This window comes from Dendrobium catenatum, unplaced genomic scaffold (genome assembly GCF_001605985.2).
Source record: "Dendrobium catenatum unplaced genomic scaffold, ASM160598v2 fragScaff_scaffold_948, whole genome shotgun sequence".
Lineage (NCBI taxonomy): Eukaryota > Viridiplantae > Streptophyta > Magnoliopsida > Asparagales > Orchidaceae > Dendrobium > Dendrobium catenatum.
In genome coordinates, this window is record NW_021319410.1 from 95,718 (window position 1) to 118,252 (window position 22,535).

General features: G+C 36.1%; 1 protein-coding gene across 1 annotated transcript in view; it reads right to left on the reverse strand.

The window, feature by feature from the left end:
- LOC110094291 overlaps positions 1 to 22,535 on the reverse strand; it is an 83,933-nt gene that overhangs the window by 59,431 nt on the left and 1,967 nt on the right. The window lies entirely within an intron of this gene.

Here is a 22,535-nt window from a genome sequence, read left to right on the forward strand (position 1 = left end):
TATGCATGCGGCTTGTTGGCTTTCTTCTTTGCTTTTATAATAGTATTGAAATGCTTGATGGATAAGAATGTTATAAGAAAAAAGATGATGTGAGTTATTGTGAGAGAAAAACCTGAGAGGTTTTTTGTGTTTTGGAAATCCTGCGGGCTCTTTCCAATCTTCTTCCCCTCCTCCTATTGAAAATCCTGCGGGTTCTTTCCAACCTTCGTCTCGTCTCCTAATCTCTTTCTTCTATCCGCCAAAGTCCACCTCACCTGTATCCTCTTCTCAAAAGTTAACAGCCAACTTTTAGGTCATGTCATTGTAAAGAAGTCATTTGTAAACAAGAAAGTTAACGGAGGGTGTATTAAGCACTTGTAAAATGTCGATCTTATGTTCTGAAAGTTCAAAACAGTTTGATAAGCTTTTCTTTCTTTTATTTGTATAATATTAAAGTTTGTTTGTCTAGATAGGTCTCTAATCTTCACTATGGTCTGTGATTATTTGTAATCTCTTTTATATCTCTAGAAAAGACTTTCTTTATAACTCTAAATGTGATAAAAAAATTTGGTGGTCCCTCTCCCCAAATTTTGATTGCCATCCAATTTCCCGGTAATACAGAGAGCAAGTTTAGGTGTCCTAGTTTTGGTTTTGTTATTGTCAAATTTTGAGTCTTGTAGGAGTTTGTAAGAGTTTTTTAGTCAAGCAAGTCAAGTTAAATGTGGAGTTCTAAGTCTAGGTTGATTTTTTGTATGTGTCCTTGTAAGTGTCATTTGAGTCAAAAGTTTGTAAGTCGTTTTATTATATAAAGTTGTGTTTTATAGTAAAAAAAAAAAAAAAAAAAAAGATGATGTGAGTTATTTTTGGAGAGAAAACCTGAGAGGTTTTTGGTTTTGGAAATCCTGCGGGCTCTTTCCAATCTTCTTCCCCTCCTATGGAAATCCTGCGGGCTCTTTCCAACCTTCGTCTCGTCTCCTAATCTCTTTCTTCTATCCGCAAGTGCCACCTCACCTGTATCCCTCTTCTCAAAGTAAGCAAGTTTAGGGTGTCATTTTGTTGGTGTCAAAGTTTGTAAGCGTCCAAATTGTAAGTGTCATTTGAGTCAAAAGTTTGTAAGTCGTTTTATTATATAAAGTTGTGTTTTATAGTATTTGTGTTCTTTTAAGCATTTTATGTCTTTATTTTGTTCTTAGAAAGGTAATGTTTTGTGATCAAAAATTTGGGTCCCTCTCCCAAATTTTTGATTGCATCAAGTCTAAACACATGATGCCTTTTTATAGGCCCTTGGGAAGGCAAAATCAATTACCCAAAGTGTAACCAACCATTGGGCAAGCTCAAGAAAGGGTGAGTAGACATAGATCGAGTCCTGAATGAGGGAAAATATGTAGCCATAGGGTTATCTTATGATGTCGGCAAATAATTTAAAAGGCTTGATGTTCTCTTATTGATGAAGGGAAGCTGAAGTGTGAGCGGATTTAGAGAGTTCCTAAGCCTAGGATGAGTTGAAAACAATTGAGTGTAAGATTGCTAAGGTAGGCACCTTCTTGTAGTTGAGTTTGGAATGCTCAAATGGTTCAGAGGCTAAGAGCTTAACTAAGATTGTGGTTAATAAAAATTTGAGCTATTGGGCCCCAAACTTTCCGTTATATTCGGGGAGAGTATTTACGGATTAAGTTCCAAGGAAAATTTTTCGGAAGGCGGATTAGATGGAGATACGATACAACCCAGAGATTTCGCACTCTTAGTGAGGACTTTAAGATTTGAGTTTTGGTTTCCTATATGCACAAACCCCCATAATTAATTATCCCTTCCGATATTGAGAGAGCACTTTCTATTAAGACTAATCATTGAACATATCCGGCATATAGTAATAGCAATTTTAGATGTAAAATTTAATATTTAAATTTAGAAATTCACTGTATTGTATTTAAAGTGGATGGTGGGGGGAATGATAATGAACCCGATCAAGATCCCATGGTTCCATCGTCTCAGGCCATCATAGACCCTAGTCTACTTAGTCAGAGAAGGTAGTCGACCCAACTTGACCGAATGATTCATGTCGGCAGTTATGGGTGCTTAGTCCAATGGTACCTTGTAGACATGGGTGAATGTTTATCTAAAGGGAAAATTCATGTCAACCTTAACTTACAGAGGGCTTTAGGTCATATCGATTATACCCTATAATTCATTACTCAATGGTAACTACCCATTAGGATACATATAGGTTTATGGTCATGACTGTAGAATAGTAGAGTTGTTCGACTAAGCCATTAAGTCAGAGGGTCGCAGTCATAATCGTTAACCATGTGGAGCTGATCTGGCCAAGCCACGGGTTTTTTGTGGAGCCATCTGATTAAACCCCTGACAACAGGACCAATCACAATCATACCACGTAGAGTTGTCGAGCCAAGCTATGAGTTAAAGTGGAGTCGTACTGGCCAAGCCACCGGTTAGAGAATAAATGCCACATCCTTACTGTAGAATAAAATTTGAGAATGAATCTGAATAATATTCTCAACTGAACATTTGCTCTTTGTGAGCTAAAGTTATCTTTTAGCTCATCGCCCATGTCAAACAGTCATGGAAGATGGATAAGTTTTACTTTAAGTTTAGATGATTAAATTTTAATTTTAAATATTGATATTTTGATAAATGTTGAGCTTTGAAGTTTGTTAGATCTTTGAGAATTAACCCTCCGGTTGAGATTTACATTCAACACGCCCATCATCGGAGTGAAATTAAAGTCATTTCAAAATATTTGTATTTTGTTAAAGTTTGGAGGTATTTAAAAGAGAAGAGTCTCCTCTGGTTGAGATTAGCCTTCAATATGGGCATCATCGAGGATTAAAGTATTTGGTTACTTGAGAACTTTGTCAACTCAATTTGTTCTCTAACAATGGATCGGGTTCTGTAACAAACTTCATGACTTATCATATGAATGCTAATAATCGAGAGTTTATATCTATATGGTAAGTTTCATTTAAAGAGTTATTAAAGGCTTAATGTGAACTTTTAAACTAAATATCCTTGTAGATTTGTGATTATTAGTTTGTTTCTTAATCCATGTCATGTCAACTCCAATCCTTTCAAGAAGGAAAATGAAACTTGCATATTGAAATGGTCGAAGCATATGCAGGTAATTTAAATTTTTTATTAAATTAATATATATGCTTCTTGAAATAGTGATTAGCTTCTCAATGTGGTAGCACTCTTCTCAGGGTTATCGCTTGCTTCCAAAGACTGTTGCATGCTCTTAAAGGCTCAATGCATCACATTTAAGTTTAGGGAATTTTATTTTAATGCATGAAGGTGGTTTTTAAAGTATTTAAATTTTATTATTTGTGCAAGTGATTGTCATTGAAATGTGCATAAGATTTCATTTAGGAGCTACAAACGCCTCCTCTTTGCTATACGAATATTATGAATCTAGTGGCATGAATGCGAGTTAGGTTTTAGCTGTTGTATATAGGAGATATAGTGTTTAGTTCATGCTGCCTCATTGAGTTATCATATCATCTAACATAGCACATAGGGAATTATTGTTCAATAGACATTAGGAGATCATGCACTTTCTTGTAAGTAAACTGCATTATTCGTTTCAAATCTCATATTGTCGCATATAAGCTAGTTGTGGTATGCATTACCTATTCCTTGCTCTTGCTCACAGGTGAAATGTAGTATGCGCTACGCCATGTATTGCTCGTAGGTGAGCTACATTGTTCAGTAAGGATCCTTGTAATTCCCTATAGGCGAGATGATATATTCATTATAGCTTCTTGGTTCTCACTTGTAGGTAAACTATCACATCACATGTTATTTGCTCATGCATGTAGGCTGACTAATATCAGTATTACAAGCCTTCTACTGCTATGATACGCAAGCTTCATTAAGTACAACTCCTTTAATGTTGCCTGCAAGCGAGTTGCATTCAATGCAAATCTTCTAATGTTGCTAATATTGCGCATAAGCAGGCTACTGGAAGCATGACAAATTCATGTTCATGCCCGTAGGCAAGTTATTCTGCTACCACAAGTTCACTTAGCTCTTTTGATTTTTCAAATTGTATTTAATTTCAGTCTAGGTTTAGAATTTTAATTTAGGTTTAATTCTCTGTTTGTGTAAAATATTGTTCACTCAAACCAACAAGCTGTACTTCAATGTATTTATTTTTCCTTATTCACGACGAGCACAGGCTTTGTTTATTTGCATTTTAGTTAATATTTTTTTCTTAAATGTATCATATTCACTAAAAAATCTCATCTCCACATTTTAGGAATAAATTTGGGGAGTATAAGCCTACCCACCATGTCAAGAAAGACACGCATGGTCGGTGTCCAATGACACCGCGGTTGTGGTCTCCAATCCCACCACGCCAAAAAAATGTGTGCATGGGTCTTTAGGGTACCTATATAGAAGCTTGCAAATTTTCCTACAGGCATAAAAGCACACAAGCGTACTACATTTTATCATGTCATGCTAAGAAAAGAGCCCACAAGGCTTAAGGGTCACACCGATCTTCCTCCCACAGTGCTAAGAAAAGAGTGCATATGAGTCTATGTGTTGCGCCGCAAGCATGGATAATGGGAATTGAGGTTTAGAATTCAGCAAGCATTATAACTTTGCACGACAATGGTGTTGAGGGCATGAGGGGTCAAAACATAAACTTCTTTCTCAATTTTTTTTTTTTAATCTCTCTTTTTTTTTTCTAATTTGCCTCTTTTTTCTAATAATAATAAATAGTAATTATAAAGAGAGGAAATAATCTCTCTTATAGAGAGAATAAGGGAGTTAAGAAGCAAGTTGGCTGAAGGGGTGGAGGTGATTCTATTTGTTGATGATTGGAGTGTGTAGGAGGATATTTGGGTTTGTAGAAGGCTGATGGTTGGATTGTTGTGGGTGTTGTATGGAGGCATAGGAGTTGAGTGCAAGAGTGGAGTTTGTGTGCAACATGGGCTAGTGGTTTATTTGTTGTATATACGGAATACGAAGGGAACGAGAAGAGTGGTTGCTGGTTGGGATGTGAAGTTGGGACTACAAACCATCGTGGGAAGCTACTGGCTGCGGGTTGGGATATGAGGTAGAGGAGCTGCAGCTGATGCTTGCTGCTATTCAAAAGAGTGGAGATGGGTTGGGTGTGAGGGTTGTTTGAGTGGGAAAGAGAGAACAGGTAAGTGTGGATGTCGGATGATAAATGGCTAGAGAGAGTAGTTTTGTGCTGGTGGCCTGTGTAATGCTAGTGGGTGAGGGATGGCCTTTCGGCAGAGAACAGGAGTTTCTTCTGTCTTGTAGATTGGAGTGGGAAGTGTCAGGTTGTGCAGAGAAATCAGAGAGGTAGTGGAGAAGGTGATATGGGGAAATGGAGTAGAGCTATTGTGAACGGAGGAGAGCTGCAACTTGCAGGGTGGGAATGGGATATGGTTGGGGGCTACAGCCATTTGAATAGGTGAGCTGGATGGAGTAGGTGGCTGTTAGAGAAAGAATAGAAGTGGATGGCCTGCTCGGCTGCTAGATGTTCTCAGTGGAGCATGGCAGCAGGAGATTTACTAGAGTTGTTCACATAAAGAGAGGTGGCTACGAGCTTGGTACAGCAGGTGGCTATTTGGTGGTCGAATTTAATGAAGCAGCTGCAGAGAGGAGCTTGAGAGGTACAGGAGGAAGGGAGTAGGGAGTTGGCTACGGCTAGTGTAAAGTGGAGGCCGGGAGAGGCTTTCACGGCAAAGAAGTCTGTTGCTCTCGGTCTTTGGGAACGTGAGAGAACGGGAGAGATGGTGACTGGTGAGCTTGCTGCAGTGGAGAGGGCTCGAGTAGAGTAGGAGGAGCTCGTTGAGATGTAGTCATGTGGCTTGTTGAGTGGGGATGGGAGAAAATTGGAGAGGAAAGTGTTATTTTGTTTAGGATTTCTCTTTTTCTTATTATATCTTTTCTATTCGTTGATAGCATTAGGCGACTAGAATGGGAAAGAACATCGGTTGAAGCAGGATTAGGCAGGGGATATGAATACAATAGGTTATTTTAGAATTTATTATATATGATATAAAATTATATAAAGTAGTAATTAAATTGACCAAATAAATTTAAGTTGGTCCCTCACAAAATTCCTCGTAGATCTTATGCCTCAATATTCATGTCCTCACCTCAAAACCCATGCCAATTGAATGTTTTTTGTTCGCGCAAAGACTTGGGCAATATTATAGTCATTTCCATATGATTTTGACATTTCGGACACAACGGTGAAATCTGTTTTGTGTACGGATGACGTTCAAGCAACGTCGCACAATGTTTCATCCGTAGTCCATCGATTTTGACCGCATTCAATCAAATGGACCACGGGAAGTCATTTTCTAGGTAATTTTTGATATTCTTAGAACAACGATGAAATCCGTTTAATGATCAGAATATCATTTAGGCAGTTTCATGCAATGTTACATCAAAATTCAAGCCAATTTCATCTTTTTGGATTGTACGATGGCCTGGGAAATATTTCAACCTTTCTTATATGAATTCAGCATTCTAGACACATCGGCAAAGTCCGTTTTGCGAATGAGAGACGTTCGGGCAATGTCATGCAACATTCCATCCGTAGTCCGTTGATTTTGATCACCTACGCTCAATTCAGTTGCGAGGGGTCCCTCAGGTGAATTCGATATTGTTGTTGGTGATTGAAAGCCATTCGAATAATTTAGTGAAGCATCGCACTCGCCAAATATCGCTACATTATTGATCTTTAACCAAGTCGCACATGAGAGGTTCTTCTTTGGTAAATTCAGCATTTTGAATGCACTAGCGTGATCCATTTAATGATTAGATGACATTTGAGTGATTATGTGCACGATCGAGACATTTTAATACTCTGCATTCAAAACTATCGATCGTCGATCATTTCATGTTCAATCACACATCAATTTTGGTATAAATATGGAGGTCAATAGAGATAAGTGATGATTTGCTTTCCCGGTCAGCGGATGTAGGCAAGTGATGTGTCTCCTTAGATGAATTCCTCTGGTAGCTACTATTGACTTCGCTAAGGCATCGCTTTTAAGAAGGAATATCCTTCCTACGATCCAACCGCTGCCCATGAAAATACCTATGAAGACAACTACGGGTATATATATCTTTTAAATTTAAATCTTTTTTTTTTTTTGGAAAACTCAAAACTTAAAACCTTATTCAAATTTGAAATTATCTACATAAAACCACTACAAATAGAATAGTGAAATAGAGCCAAAATAGGCATGGGAAGGATTGTGATTAGCATCAAATATTTGCACTCTCCGCATGATTTTTTCCTTCTATGGACTATTTTTCTTTTAAAAGGATAGAAATATGATTAGTTGCGTGATAGCTATTTGAAATTTTCATTTTAACATGTACAAAATCTATGCAATCCTAGAAGAACTTATAATAAGACATAATTAGGGAATTAAGGCAACTACAAATGATTATAATAGTCCAACGAATTGATTAGTTTACAATAGAGATCACATGTATCCACGAGGTGCGAGCATTAAGGGAGAGAGCAAAAGTCAGATAATCATAAGGAATCAATATAAAGAAAGGAAGAGGGTGTAAGTCAAAGGAAAGTAAAGCGATTTTTACAAAAAAAAAAAATCTAGAGATTTTATTTATGATAAAATAGGCACAAGAAAAATTCTTGATATTGAATTTTTTTTTTTTTTTTGCACAATGAAAAAAAAAATTTAAATCTTATGCAACAACAATAACAACATCAAGCCTTAATATCATTATGTGGGATCGAGTAAATGAATAAATTTCTCCATTGTATCCATTAAGAGTCAAATTCTCATGTAAATCTAATAAAAAATGACATTTCTAATATTTTATTAAAAAAATCTTTTTAAGTGTTTTACCTTTCTTAGCATAGGCCGAATTTAATGCATCTACTCTCCTAACCTTGTCATCAAAAGACTGACATTTTATGTGACCAAATCATCTAGGGCAGCTATCTTTAATAATATCTGTCACTAGAGCTGCTCCAACCTTTGCACGTATATACTCACTTCACATTACATCTCCAAGTGTAAAACCACTCATCCAACTGAGCATCCTCATCTCTAAAACACCTAATTTTACACTTATTTTTAATGGAAAACATTCTGAGTCATAAAGCATTGCAAGTCTCACTACCATCTTATAAAATTTTCCCTTAAGTTTGAGAGGCACTTTTCTATCATACAACAGGCTCGATACAATCCTCCATTTCAATCATCCAACTTGAATTCTAATAATAATATCCTCATTTATTTCACAAACAAATTTAAACCTTATGTAAAAAAAAAAAATAGAAACCCTTCATTCAACCACCAATCATACATGTCAATGGCACAAAATGGTATATGTCATGGCACATGGCATGGCGTGGTGCACATATTTTTTTTTTGCTTGGCACAATGAAGCGCATCAAAATAGCGTGCTATCTACGCCATGCATGGGTAATGGCACATGGAGCATGGCGCAAAGCGCAAATGGCACGCACTATTTATTAACATGTTATAAATTATAAATTATAAATTATAATTAAAATTTTCAAAGTTTATTTATTAATATCACAATTAATTATTAATTAATTAAACATCAATTAATAAAATTTCAATAAACATTAAAGGATTTAACTTTTTTGTAGAATTTAAAGCAATCAGTTTTTCTATTTAGCGGGATTTATTGTTAAAACTTGTTGAATATAAGGTTGTTAGATCTAAGCTTATGTCCCAAAGGCTAACCAAGAGGGGGAGTGAATTGGTAATTTTAAAAAAAATTATATAATTAAAAATTCAAAACCGATTAAAAAACTAATTTGATTTTTATGTTTACAAAAATAATTTTTCAACTACTGAAAAATAAAAAAGAATAAATTAAAGGCAGCGGAAATAAAAAAGACACAAAGGTTTATAGTGGTTCGGTCAAACCCGACCTACATCCACTCCCTGAAGTCTTCCACTTCAGGTATTGTACTATTACCACTAGTATCTCTCATTTTGCCCCCACAGCAAGGCGGAGAAGCCTTCACAAAAATTCTCTTCCACCACTATCCAGTGCGGCAGAGAACCGTCGTCCTTTTACACCTTCCAAGTGTTGACAGAGAAGCTTCCGCTTTTTATAATCTTCAAGTGTATGCAGAGAACCTTTCACTGTTCACACTCTCCAAGTGTAGGCAGAGAACCTTCGGCTGTTCACACTCCTCGAGTGTCGGCAGAGAACCAGAGAAATTACAAATAACACACAGAGATCCTTACCTTTGAGTAACCAAGTGATCCCTTTACACTCCATTAGTAAGAAATCTCATTCAAACACTCTCTCTCACTCTCTCCTTCAAATTCCAATTAGTATTCATGAAGATCAAGTGACAAAAAGATTTCATGATAATCTTAAGTGGACCTTTTATAGAAAAGACGCGAAAAACCGTCCAAAAACTATAATTTTTGATCGTCCACGATCATCCTGTACGATCTAATTTTGTATGTACAAACAGTATAAAAACCATTGCGAATGAACTCAATGTAAATTGGTATGAACTACCTTCGTACCCGATCATCGTCCCGTACAAACATGGTTCGCCCGGTATGAACAGTTATTTACAAACTTCGCTGGTACGAAAATGTAGGACGGACTACAAGCTTTAAGAATAGAGATGTTCATCCTGGGACGAACAATTAATATCGTCTGGATGAATAGTAAACAGAGCCGATCGTCCTGAGACACGATAAATATCGTATGGACAAACAGCGACAGAGCCAATTGTCATGGGACATACAATAAATATCATCTGGATGAACAGCGACAGAGCCGATCATCCTAGGACGAATGGTGAATATCGTCTGGACGAATTATACTTAGAAAAAATTTTAGCACTCTGTTCGTTTCATTTCTCTTTTGGGAATATATAACTGACCAGATCGTCCTGTACGAACCAGCTTCGTACTGTACGATCAGTTTTTAAGAAAAAATGTGAATTTTAAAACTTTTCCCCAGGTGTGCGTGCTTAGTTACTCATTACAATCACACTTTCTCAGACTTAATAAAATGAAAAATACAAACTTCAATTTACAAAATATTCTAAGTTGATCTTGATTTGAACTCTTCAACAATCTAAATTATGATTTTTCTGAAATGTTAGTACACACAAGAGTAAAAACAAATCTTCGAAAATGTGTTTAGAGAAAATAATAATTAAAACAATAATTTTTGGAATCATAAAAAACATCCAAGTTGCAAGAGTGTAAAGCATACAAAACTAAGTAGTAACTCTCTCAAACAATCTCACCCTTTTTGATGATGACAAAACAATTATTGTTTGTGTAAATTTAAAAAACCTAAGTTTCTCCTAAACTCCCCCTGAATGAATAAGCATGTGAGTATAAGAGGCATTTATTATGAACAAAATAATTTTTTTAAAAATTTTAAAGTTTTTCACACACAAAAACGACACTGATACAAAAACCAAAATCTTAAACAAACTTAAAAAACAAAAAATACACAAAACACGAACAAGACAAGAATAAAACAAGACAAACAATATTTCTTCCCCTTTTTGACAAAAGCAAAAAGAGGAAGAAACGAACAACATAAATGTAAGAAGTCATATGAAAAGCCTTTGATAATTGATACTGAAAGAGATAAAGTTATGATAGCAATAATAAAATTAAAGTTCATTAAAGAAAAATAAAAATTCATATCATTTAAATTAAGATATAACAAAAATAAGATAAATATATCAAAGTCATGAAACAGTCTAGACAATTTGATAAGGAAAATTATTGCAAAAGTGATGAATTGAAAATCAATGTAAGTCAAGTTCCAATATTAATTATAATTGAACATTAGATTGATTTGAAATTGAAGATTAAAAGATAGAAGAAAGAACATATACATTTGGCGACATTGTGCAAATTTTTAGTGTTTGTGGTACACTTTGTGCTTCTTTTTACATTTGGACAAATTTTGCGCCTCTTTTCAATTTGCGAACCATTGCACATTCTTTCAATTTTTTTTGTACATTTGTACATTTTTCAAATGTTCAAGTTGTTCTTTCAAATATCAATAATCTAAAAGTTCAAATTTTTCTAAGTACAAAGATAATTATATTAAAATAGAAAATAAATAATAATAAGACATCATGACTGCAATAATCATACTAAAATTTTGTATGCCTAAAAAAATATAAGAATGATATCCTTAACTTGATTAAGTTATAAACTAATTTAAATTTATAAAAAATTAGATTTTTCTAATGATGTGAATTTTTGCATTGCTTTTCAAAATATACCATATTTTAGATCACTTATCTCAAGATAATCATATAGACTAACAAACATTTCCTGACAAGATCAAAATCAACTAAAACAAAACAAGATAATTTTTATTGATATCAAAGTAAATGATATTATAGTTCAGCACGGTTGATATCAATTCAAACTAGAAAAATAAAAATAAAGACAACGAACATAAAAACACACACAAAAGATGATTATGAAAACTGCAAACATCAACATATCACATCACATTACTTCACATCACATCATCAAGACTGATAAAGAAAATCACAAAAAAAGTACAGTCATCATTCAGAGGGGCCCTGATCATAAGGAGGTGGCTAGTTGAAGAAATTAAAATAACTACTCATCATAGCCTTATTTGAGCTCACAAAGTCGAATTGACCTCGTATCCAGCCCATGTCCTGCTGGTACTGCGCATCCTGCTGTTGTAGATGAATCTCAATTCGATTAAAGTATCGATCAAAATGACTCTCAAGACGATCAAAGCGATGAACCAACTCCTGAAAGTTTGGTCCACCAGCAAGAGCAGGTGCAGGTCCTCTCTCCTCTCCCTCAGTGTCAGCAGCTTCATCATGTTTAGCAAAGATAGCTCGAAATGAACCATCATTATAGTACAAGGGTTCTTCTAGATGAGACACGTTAGGATGAACTAATTCATACTTCTTCTCAAGAATGTATGCCACAAGATGTCCTAAGGCTGTGTTCTTCTTTCTCTTATGGGATTCATGTCCAATTTCAGAAAGCCCATAAAGGTAGTCAAGAATGAGTTGGGCTTCGTCAATAGGTTGGCCAATAATGATCAGATATGTGACAGTGGAAAGAAGATGAGTGATATTAATTCTATCACCAGCTTTTAAAATGAAAGAAGTCTTAAGAACATGCTGAATGATTCTAGCATCTTGGTGTAAGGTGTTTTAGGCAAATGACATTCTTGTCTAATTCCTCTAAGCACACGGTTTATCTCAATTCAATCAAAGTTAGAAGCAGAAGTAAAGATGTGGGGTGGGCTCTTACTCCTTCAGTCCTTAAGTTTAAGAAAACCCCAGATCCTCCTTGGTTATTTCTACATTCTTCTCTAGAATATAGGATCTAATCCTATTTTTATCAGATTTAAAAGATATTTTGGAAGAAAATAATAAAATGTAGCCTTGTTGAAAGAGTAAATCAGAGTGAGGATAAACTTCAATTGGGTAGATGCGAAAAGTGGCAATATTTGATAGATTGTATTTTCCTGAATCAGAACTCTAGAATGGGTGATTTTTGTGGTTACAAACCTAGGAAATGATTCTTTATTTGCTTTGGACAAGAAATTTTCATTAGCATTCCTAGAGGAAGGTCCCTAGTCAATTCCTTAGCGTGTCTAACACTTTTGCTTGAGCTTGCCATAGAAAGATCGAAGGGAAAGAATGTTAGAAATGGCTTTTGAAGAGAATGAAGTTTGAGTTCTAAAGCCCTTCAACTTAAAAAAAAAATGATATTTCGTACAGACAAAAAATGATTCGTCCCGTATGATGCTTGCGTTCGTATGTACGAAGTAGGATTTCGTATGTACGAATGCATGCGGTTAAAATGAAATGACTTTTCATAATCATACGAGTTACGAGGCCTCCTTTCATACAGACTTTTTGACCAAACAATCGTACAGACGAATAGGTGTTCGTCAAGGATGATCAGTTATTTAAGACCGTTTTTATGACAGTTTGAATCGTCCCCCATTCAGAATGACACGTGGTTCGTTGTTGACGTTTATTTTCGTGTCGACCCGACCTCGATCGTGCTTGATCGACCCAATTGACCGTTGTCGAGGCAAAATCGACTCAAATTAGACCCCGATTTGATTTAATTAAATTTGTTTTAGTCAAATTAAATCAAATTTAATTCAATTGAAATCAAATCACATTAAATCGAACATCGTCGAGCGTTGTCGAGCCCAATTCGACGCAATTCGACACATTTTGGCGCCGATTCGAGTTCAATTTCATTAAATTAACTCGATCGGACCCAAATCGACCCAAATTGATCCAAGTTGGGTTCGATTCGAATTCAATTTCAGCCCTAATTTATTAATTTGGGCTGAATCTGATTTTCAAATCAAAATATGAAATCAAGGGTTGAGATCTCTTTTCAAATCCCACTCAATCTCACTTCAAGTGGGCAGCCAAATCTACTCAAGTAGATTTTTTTTCCCTCGTGACACGAAACGAGGCGAGGAGAAGCGACATTTGGGCGGTTCCTTGCAGTCGTCCCTAAGAGAACAAACGAGGGAGTGGGGAGCGGCATTACTCTTCCCTTTCGTTTCCATCCCGAGACACAGAGAGAGCGAGTGAGGAGAGGCGGAAAACCCCTCCCCGTGCGCGACTCAACCCGGCGAAACCGAGCACTCCCGCGTGCGGATCCTTCGTGCGTCTCGACCGTGTCCCGCCGCCCTTCTTCCAGCGAGCCAGAACCCTTGCTAGTGGCTTTCCTAGTGGAAGGGAGAAGAGAAGCTTAGGGTTTTGAGATCTTTTCTCATTCCAAAGAAGGTTAAGACAGCCATTCACTTCCTTTCTCAAAGATCAACGAAGTTAGTGGCTTTTTCTTCCCTCCTCCTTCAACTCCGGCGACTTCGAGACAAGTTGGGAGCTATTTGAAGCTTCCAAACAGCAAAAGAGAGCTTCAAAACCCTCCAAACAGCAGTTTGGAGACTTCAAATCGCTTTGGACAGCAGCGGCGAGTTCCGGAGCGGCTTGGGTAGCGACTTTGGAGCTTGAATCAGAGCTTGAAGCGACTTTGGAGCTTGGAGCGGACCTTGGACAGCAATTGGAACTTGGATAGGAGCGCTTGGACAGCCCAGGTGTGGTAAAATCTTTAAAACTTAGTGAAACCTAGGGTCCCCAAAGGTCAATTGTTGTGTGGTTGACACCCCCGAACCTTAGGTCCTTAGAAACTTCAATTTTCACTCTCCTAAAATCCTATATCCGCTGTCCACTTGTTTCAATCATGGAAATCAAGTGAATTTACATGATTCGCTCTCATGTGAGAGCTAAAAAGATAGCGGCGTGGCGATGGGGAATCGAATTGGTATTCAATGTCCCCTTTTTTTTTTGCATGTTATATCATTCATGTTATGTTGGAACCCTTACCTACAACTGAATCCTAGGTTTAGTGGCTCTTTCGATGTCAAATAAAACGTAGGAGCGTAGGGTCTATCATCTAAGTGTTGCATGCGTTAACTTACCCCTAAAACTTGCATGTTATGACAAAATTAGTATGCATGTGATAGGTTTACACCGCCTTGACATACACGATTCCCTCTAGATTTATTAGATGTTTAAGCATGTATTTCAATCATTCCTCTTTTTAGGAAGTTGTGGGATCGTTCATGAGCATTTTTAACTCATGTTGCAAATCCTACAACTAAAAGGTTGATTGGAACACATCCTTGAACTTCTCTAAATTTAGCGAGAAAGTGAAATCTCTCTTGTTATTGCGCTTTTATTTTATAAATGCTAAATTGAGCTTGTGTGAGTTATTGCCTTTTGAACGTTCGCTATATGTCAATGGCTATGACCCCTTGTTTTCCTACAATTTACAAAATCATAAATATGTCCGCCAAACTCATGGGTGATTGCAAAGCGAAGATGGGGTGTTCTATGGCTTCAAAGAGCTTATAGATTACACCCCATCATATGTTGAAAGTTTGTTGGACATGTTTAGTGTAGTTTGTAAGTTGACGGTTAAGGGTGTTAACACATAACTTAGACACTAGGTGAAGCTTTCGAAAAGACAATCGAAAGCCTTCACCCCTAGGCTTCCCTTAGACTCTAGAAAACTAATTCTTAGAGCCTATCCATAGGAATTTCAATGACATTCCATCAAAAATCCTTAATGAATCATGTTACAAGCTTTAGAAACTTGGAGCCTAAATCCAAGTCTTCTTACATCTCTTGTTGGAACCCCAAAACCAACAAGCATCCTCTCATGTGAGATGAATTGAAGTCCCTTAAGCCTTCAAGTGCATCATCACATGAGTCTTCCAAACTTAGAAAATCAAATTCTAGGTTTTTGTCATCCCATTGGTTGGAACAAGAAAACAACAAATGGTTCTCTTGCTTGATGCTCTCCAAATCACCTCTAAAGAAATTAAAGAGCACTAGTGGACTTTGGGATCAAATCCTAGTTCCCCATTTCATTTGCTAATAACACAAGGTTAGCTAATGAACATCATACATGATGATTTGGAATTCTCTAAAATTCCAACCTATCATTATATGAAAATCTTGTAGCTTAGAACCAAAAATCTAAGTTCTCCCTTTCTTTCATTTTGAGACTAAGATCAATGAAAGAATTTTCTTTTTAGGCTTAGGATCCTAAATCTAGACTATTTCATTTGCCTAACCTATATAGGTAGATGACCCCCTTTATTTGTAGTCCAAAAACTACAAATTACATCTCTTATGCGATGTTATTTGGAGCACCCCAAGCTTCAAATACCTCATTGCATGTCTCCTAGTCTATCTTAGGAGCTATTACCCACTTTCATCATATGTTGTGTTATGGATTTCTCTAGATCCTAAAATACATCATGCCTTAAACTCTTGAGCTTAGAAGTAAACTCTAAGTTTCTCCCATTTGTTGGGACACAAGAAATCAACATATCTTTTCTCATGCAAGATATTTTAAGGCTCCTCAAGCCTTTAAACATATCATTGCATAAATCCTTTAACTCTAGGATCAATCCTAGGTTATTTCATCTTCTTTGTTTGTTGAAATGCAAAATCAACAAACAAATGTCACTTCTCCCTCCATGTATAATGGTTTGAAACTTTTCCTAAACTTCTACTTACTATCACATGGGGTTGTTGAACTTAAAACCAAACTCTAAATTATTTCTCTCAATTGTTTAAACCTAAGTTTAACAATTGAACATCCCTCTTAGGCTTAGGACCTAAATCCTAGTCTTTCTTCTCCATTCACTTAACTCAAAGTTAAGTGAATGATCACCCCTCTTTGAATAACAAATATTCAAAGGTCTTCTATGAATTTGTGTAACTCTCTAACTTACATTTTCTTCCTTCAACCCCTAAGTTGTAGGAAATCTATCAAACCATTTATTCATTGGAACACCAAACCAATGAATAATTTCTCGGCCTTAGGATTCAAATCATAATCCCCTTTCTCCTACGACTCAAAATTGTAGGAAAATATCTAATCCTCATTCTCCTAACCCATGATTAGATGAGTGAATCCTTTTCTTTGGGCATCTAAAAGCCTAATGAATTCTCGTGAATGTGGAACCTCCAAGTTACACAATATTTCCTCCTACCAAACAAAAAGTGTAGAAGACCTCTCCATTCACTTAGCTTAAATCAAGTGAATGTGTGTCATTTTCTTTGAACACCAAATGCTCAAGAAAATTTCTCTAATTTGCAACCTCCAAGTTGCACGTGATTTTCCTCTTTCTACAACCCAAAAGTTGTAAGAAAACCCTCTTATTCTCCTAAAATTTAAAATTAGGAGAATGTACACGTCTCTTTGAACACCAAATGTTCAAAGAATGTTCTTGAACTTGCAACCCATAAGTTGCATCTTACTCCCTCTTTCCTACAAGTCACGATTGTATGAGAGTATTTAAATCCATATTCATGCTCCCAAACCTAAATTGGGAGGATGAATCTCCTCTTTGGACACCAAGTGTTCAAAGAAACTACTCCAATTTGCAACTTCTAAGTTGCACTTTGGGCTACTTCTTTTCCTACAATTCTAAATTGTAGGAAATCTCTCATTTCCCCTTTATTTGCCTAGCCTCAAATTAGGCAAAAGAATTTGTTCCTTTAAACATCAAAAGTTTAAGAAACATTTATAGATTTACAACCCACAAGTTGCATGTTCCTTCTCTAATTTCTACAATTCAAAAGTTTTAGGAATTCTTCTTATTCCATTGACTCAAATTGGGTGAGTGGATGATCCCTTCTTTGAATGCCAAATGTTCAAGGAAAGTCTTCCACTTTGCAACCTTCAAGTTATATTTCCTTTCATCTTTCCTACAAGTCAAAGATTGTAGGAAAGCATCCAAGTTCATCTTCTTACCCTTACTCTTCTAAGTCAAATTAGAAGAGTATTCCCTTCTTTGAATAACTAAATGTTCAAAGGACTTTCAAGAGTTTGCAATTTTCAATTTGCATCTAATTCTTCTCTATCCCTCCAACCTAAATTGGAGGAATGAATCCTTCTTCTTTGGATACCAAATGTTCAAAGAATCCTCTTGGGGTTGTAACTTCCAAGTCACATCCCCTCTCCTTTTCTCCTCCAACCCAAAATTGGAGGGATGAAACCTTTCTTTTCTTTGGACACCACATGTCCAAAGGAATTCCTCCAATTTGCAATCCGTAGATTGCACATTGGACTGCTTCTTTTCCTACAAACTTAGATTGTAGGAAACCCCCAAAATTCTCTTCACCCAAATTAAGGAAATGAAACTCTACCTCCTTGGAAACAAAAAAAATTCAAGGAAGCATCCTCTCCTCTCTACAAACTTAAAATTGTAGAGAAATTCAATCTTCCTACAACTCAAAAGTTGTATGGAACTTCCTTGTATTCAATCCATGTTGGGTTATTTAATCTCATTCTATTTATCTTACTTGTTAGACCAAAAACAACAAGTAATTTCACCCCAAGCATAGGATTTGAGTCCTATTTCCCTTCACCCTTCCAAAATCAAGTTGGAAGGGTGCAACCTTCTTTTGGACATCAAAATGTCCAAAGACCTACATGAATTTGCAACCCATAAGTTGCATATTCTCTCAATCCTTCTCCAACCCCAAAAGTTGTAGAAGATTTCCTTTCTCTTTAGCTCCAAAAGCTAGAGAGAATCCTCCAACCTTTAGCTCAAAAGCTAGATGTCGGATTACTACTTTTCTTCTTAGCTCCAAAAGCTAAGGAGAATTTCCCTCAACATAAAGCTCAAAAGTCGCATGTTGGGCACTTCTTCCTTAGACCCAAACTCTATGAGGACCCTTAGTGTGACATACCACACACACTTAGGTGCACAACCCCTTAGGCATGCTAGGATTATGATTTTTCTTTGTGTGCGCATGTGATTGAAGTTGTGGAGTGATTTCCCTTGGATTATCTACGTGTTGGCACCTGCCCTTAAGTGGTTAGTATAGAAAAATACATGCTTTTCTGTGCATGTGGCCATGTCCAAGAGGGGGTAAATTAAATCATGATTATCAAAATGTTGTTTGCTTGCAGGCGCTGCTTAAAACCCTCCAAGAGGCATGGCCAATAGGGTAGAAGCAGGGGCCTAGCATTTAGCACTCTAAGTACTAGGCCAATTTTTAAGAATATAATATGATTATCATACAAATTGCTGCTTAACTCTGTCTTGCAGGTTTGCGTCTTTTCTATTTTTTATATCATGTATTTGATTAGAAGTATGATGTGAACTTGTGGGGGTTTGGAGCAAAAGAAGGGAGCGAAATGGAAAAGATACACATTTTGGGAGATGAAGCCAAATAACTTTGGTAAAGCTTGAAGACCCCACAAGTAGAGTTTGTAATTAATTTAACTAGGTTGTATAATGACAGGCAACTCAGCTGCCAAACATGTTTGTAATAACTGGGACATTATTTACATTTCTGTCTTTATTTATATACAAAAGCATGTGTTGTTTGTTTACCGGGTGTGCAATAGAACAGCATGTATTTCCTAGGTTTCTTCTTTTGTTTCTGTGGGTGTGACTTGGACTCTACTACATTAAGCTCTTAGGATAAAAACTAAGTTTTCTACCCCTTAAAATGAAAGCAACCTAAAATGAAATTAGGCTTCATGGTTTTCTAATAAAAGAAAATTTGCATGGCTCTCTTTCAAAGGGCCAAGTTTTCCAAAAGCTTAAAATAATCATGCATGGCCAAAAGTGTGTGGCGTGTAGAATGCCTCCACATAAAGATTAGATAACAAAATCTTTCTTTTTGTGAGTCAGCATTTGCATACCATACATAATTAGGCATCTTGGCCTCAAAGCCAAGTTATAAGCCCTACATTCTAAATAAAAACAACCTCCCCACTCTAAATTTGCATTGAGACTGGATGACATGGTTTTAAAAGCGATTATGAGAGTTAGCTGGTAGTCCCTTTCCAGGCGGGACAATAAATCCAGAGGTCGGGCAGGCTATGCCTCTTGTGAGGTGTAGTTTGTAAGCCCCTTGTGCACTCATTAGATTTAGGTTCGAGGCACTACCTATCGGTAGTCCCTTGGACTTCACTCCAAAAATCTGATTCTAAGTTGATCAATTCCTCCTTGAAATTTCTAAAGGCCGAAAAACCTTTAAGCAAGACTTTCATGGATTTCAAAAAGCAAATCTTAGCCAATGTCTAAATGACTTCCAATAAATCAAAACCACTAGTTTAATCAAAAGTTTTCTCAAGCACTAAAGCTTGGGATGTAATTAACCATAAGGGCTTGCCCCTATGGCACGTCTGTACCCAGAAATAAATAAACCCCACTCAACCAAACATCGAGTGGGGGAATCTCTGTTAATAATTGTAAATTTTATTACTGAGTCCATAAGGAAATGATATTTTTACCCTTCGGGATAATATATCATGTTCTTATGTCGTACTCGATGACAAAATATGCAATCCGTTTGAGGATACAAAAATTCTCCAACATTCGTATGTACGAATTCCAGGTTCGTATGTACGATCTGAAATAATAACTGCTTCTGTCCGTATAACCGTCTAGATGCGTACATACGATTGAATACACATCGTCCAGATGATCATGAAGATCGTACAGACGAACTGTATTAAAAACTGAAAAAACTGTATGCATTCTATTCTACCCAATTGATCGATATGCTACAGGATTCATCTAGTGCGAAATTAATTTCGTACAGACGAATATCACACTTAGAAATTTCGTATTATTGCTCACAAGACATGAATTTGAATGTGAAAATATTTCAAAAACACACAAAAATAAAAAGATAAAAAAAGACAAACAAACATGCACAAAAACAGAAAAACGCACAAGTAAAATCACAAAATAAAAGCACACTTACAAAAACATACATCATTATTGCAGAAACCTTTAATTAAGCATTCAAATCAATCACACCAAGTCTTGTTCTTGATGTGCTGAAAGTATCAAAGGCTAGTAGTTTTGTAAAAATAACTGCAAGTTGATTTTCAGTTGAAACATGATTTAGTTCAATTTCTCCTTTGGATACATGATCCCTTATAAAATGATGTCTGATGTCTGTATATTTGGTTCTTGAATTTTGAATAGGATTTTTAGAAATACAAATGCCATTAGTGTTATCAAAATAAATGAGAATTGTGCTTATTGTTAATCCTAAATTAATCAACTGTTATTTCAACCAAAGTACTTGTGCCACACAACTTTCTAAGGCAATGTATTCAGCTTCAGTATTAGATAAAGCTATGGAATTATGTTTTCTACTGGACCAAGAGACTGAAGAATTTCAAATAAATTGATATGTTCCAGAAGTACTCTTTCTATCAACCCTACAACCTGCAAAGTCAGAATCTGAATATCCAATTATTTCAAATAAATAGATAAACTTAGGATACTAAACCCCTAAGTTCTAAATTCCCAAGAGATATCTCAAAATCCTTTTCACTACTGTCAAATGTGATTCTTTTAGATCTAATTGAAATCTAGTATATAAATAAACATTAAACATAATATCGGGTCGGCTAGCGATCCTTACCTCTGAGTAACCAAGTGATCCCTTCACACTCCACTAGTAAGAAATCTCCTTCAAACACACTCTCTCACTCTCTCCTTCAAAATCCATTTAATATTCATGAAGACCAAGTGACAAAAAGATTTCATGACAGTCTTAAGTGGACCTTTTATAGAAAAGACACGAAAAAACGTCCAAAAATTGTAATTTTCAATTTTTAAGCATCCACGATCGTCCTGTATGATCTATATTCATACGTACGAACAGTATAAAAATGTTGCGTACAAACTCAATGTAAATTGGTACGAACTGCCTTTCATACCAAATCATCATCCCGTACTAACATGATTCATCCGATAGGAGCAGTTATTTATAAACTTCGTTGGTACGAAAATGCAGGACGGATTACAAGCTTTCAGAACAGAGACGATCGTCCTGGGACGAACAATTAATATCGTCTGGACGAACAGTAAATAGAGCTGATCGTCCTGAGAAGAACGATAAATATCATCTGGACAAATAGCGACAGAGTTGATCGTCCTGGGACGTACAATAAATATCGTCTGGACGAACAGCAACAGAGCCGATCGTCTTGGGAAGAACGATAAATATCGTCTGGACGAACTATACGTAGAAAAAATTTTAGCACTTTGTTCGTTCCATTTCTCTTTTGGGAATATATAACTGACCAAATTGTTCTGTACGAACCTGTTTTGTACTGTACGATCAGTTTTTAAGAAAAAATGTGAATTTTAAAACTTTTTCCCAGGTGTGTGTGCGCTTAGTTACTCTATTACAATCACACTCTCTCAGACTCAATAAAATGAAAAATACAGACTTCAATTTACAAAATATTCTAAGCTGATCTTGATTTGAAGTCTTCAACAATCTTGAGTATGATTTTCCTGAAATGTTAGTATACACAAGAGCAAAAATAAATCTTCCAAAATGTGTTAGGAGAAAATAATAATTAAAACAATAATATTTGAAATCATCAAAAGCATACAAGTTGCAAGAGTGTAAAACAGGCAAGGCTAAGTAGCAACTCTCTCAAACATTTATGCTATGCGCCATGGCTCTATGAGGAACATTGCACCGTGGCGTGCCATTCACCATTGACAAGTATGCCGCCAACAGGTCTTAAACCCAATGGAGAGAAAGAAAACTGAAATTAAGAAACAAGAGAGAAATAGAAATGAATGAAACTTAAAAAAGAAGAAAAAAAAATTTCTATGGACTTAAAGTATGATCTTGACATGTTAAAGGTACAATTGTGGCAAAAGTTTGCATTGATTTCATAGTCATGTACAAAGGTAACCTTTTGAGGAACTTTTAAGTGAGTAATCAAGTGTTGGTGTAATCTTCCATGTGCATTATTCTCTATTTTAATTGAAGTGAAAGATGTGGAGTATCTCTTTTCTAATGAGATTGGGAGCACTGGAATTTGGGAAAGAAAGATTCTTTGTTATTCACTTTAATTTGTTAATGCCTTCTTATGATGCTTGATAGATTTCTTTGTTATGATCGCATGTGTTCAACAAAAAAGTAAACTGTTTTCCCTAATAGACACATG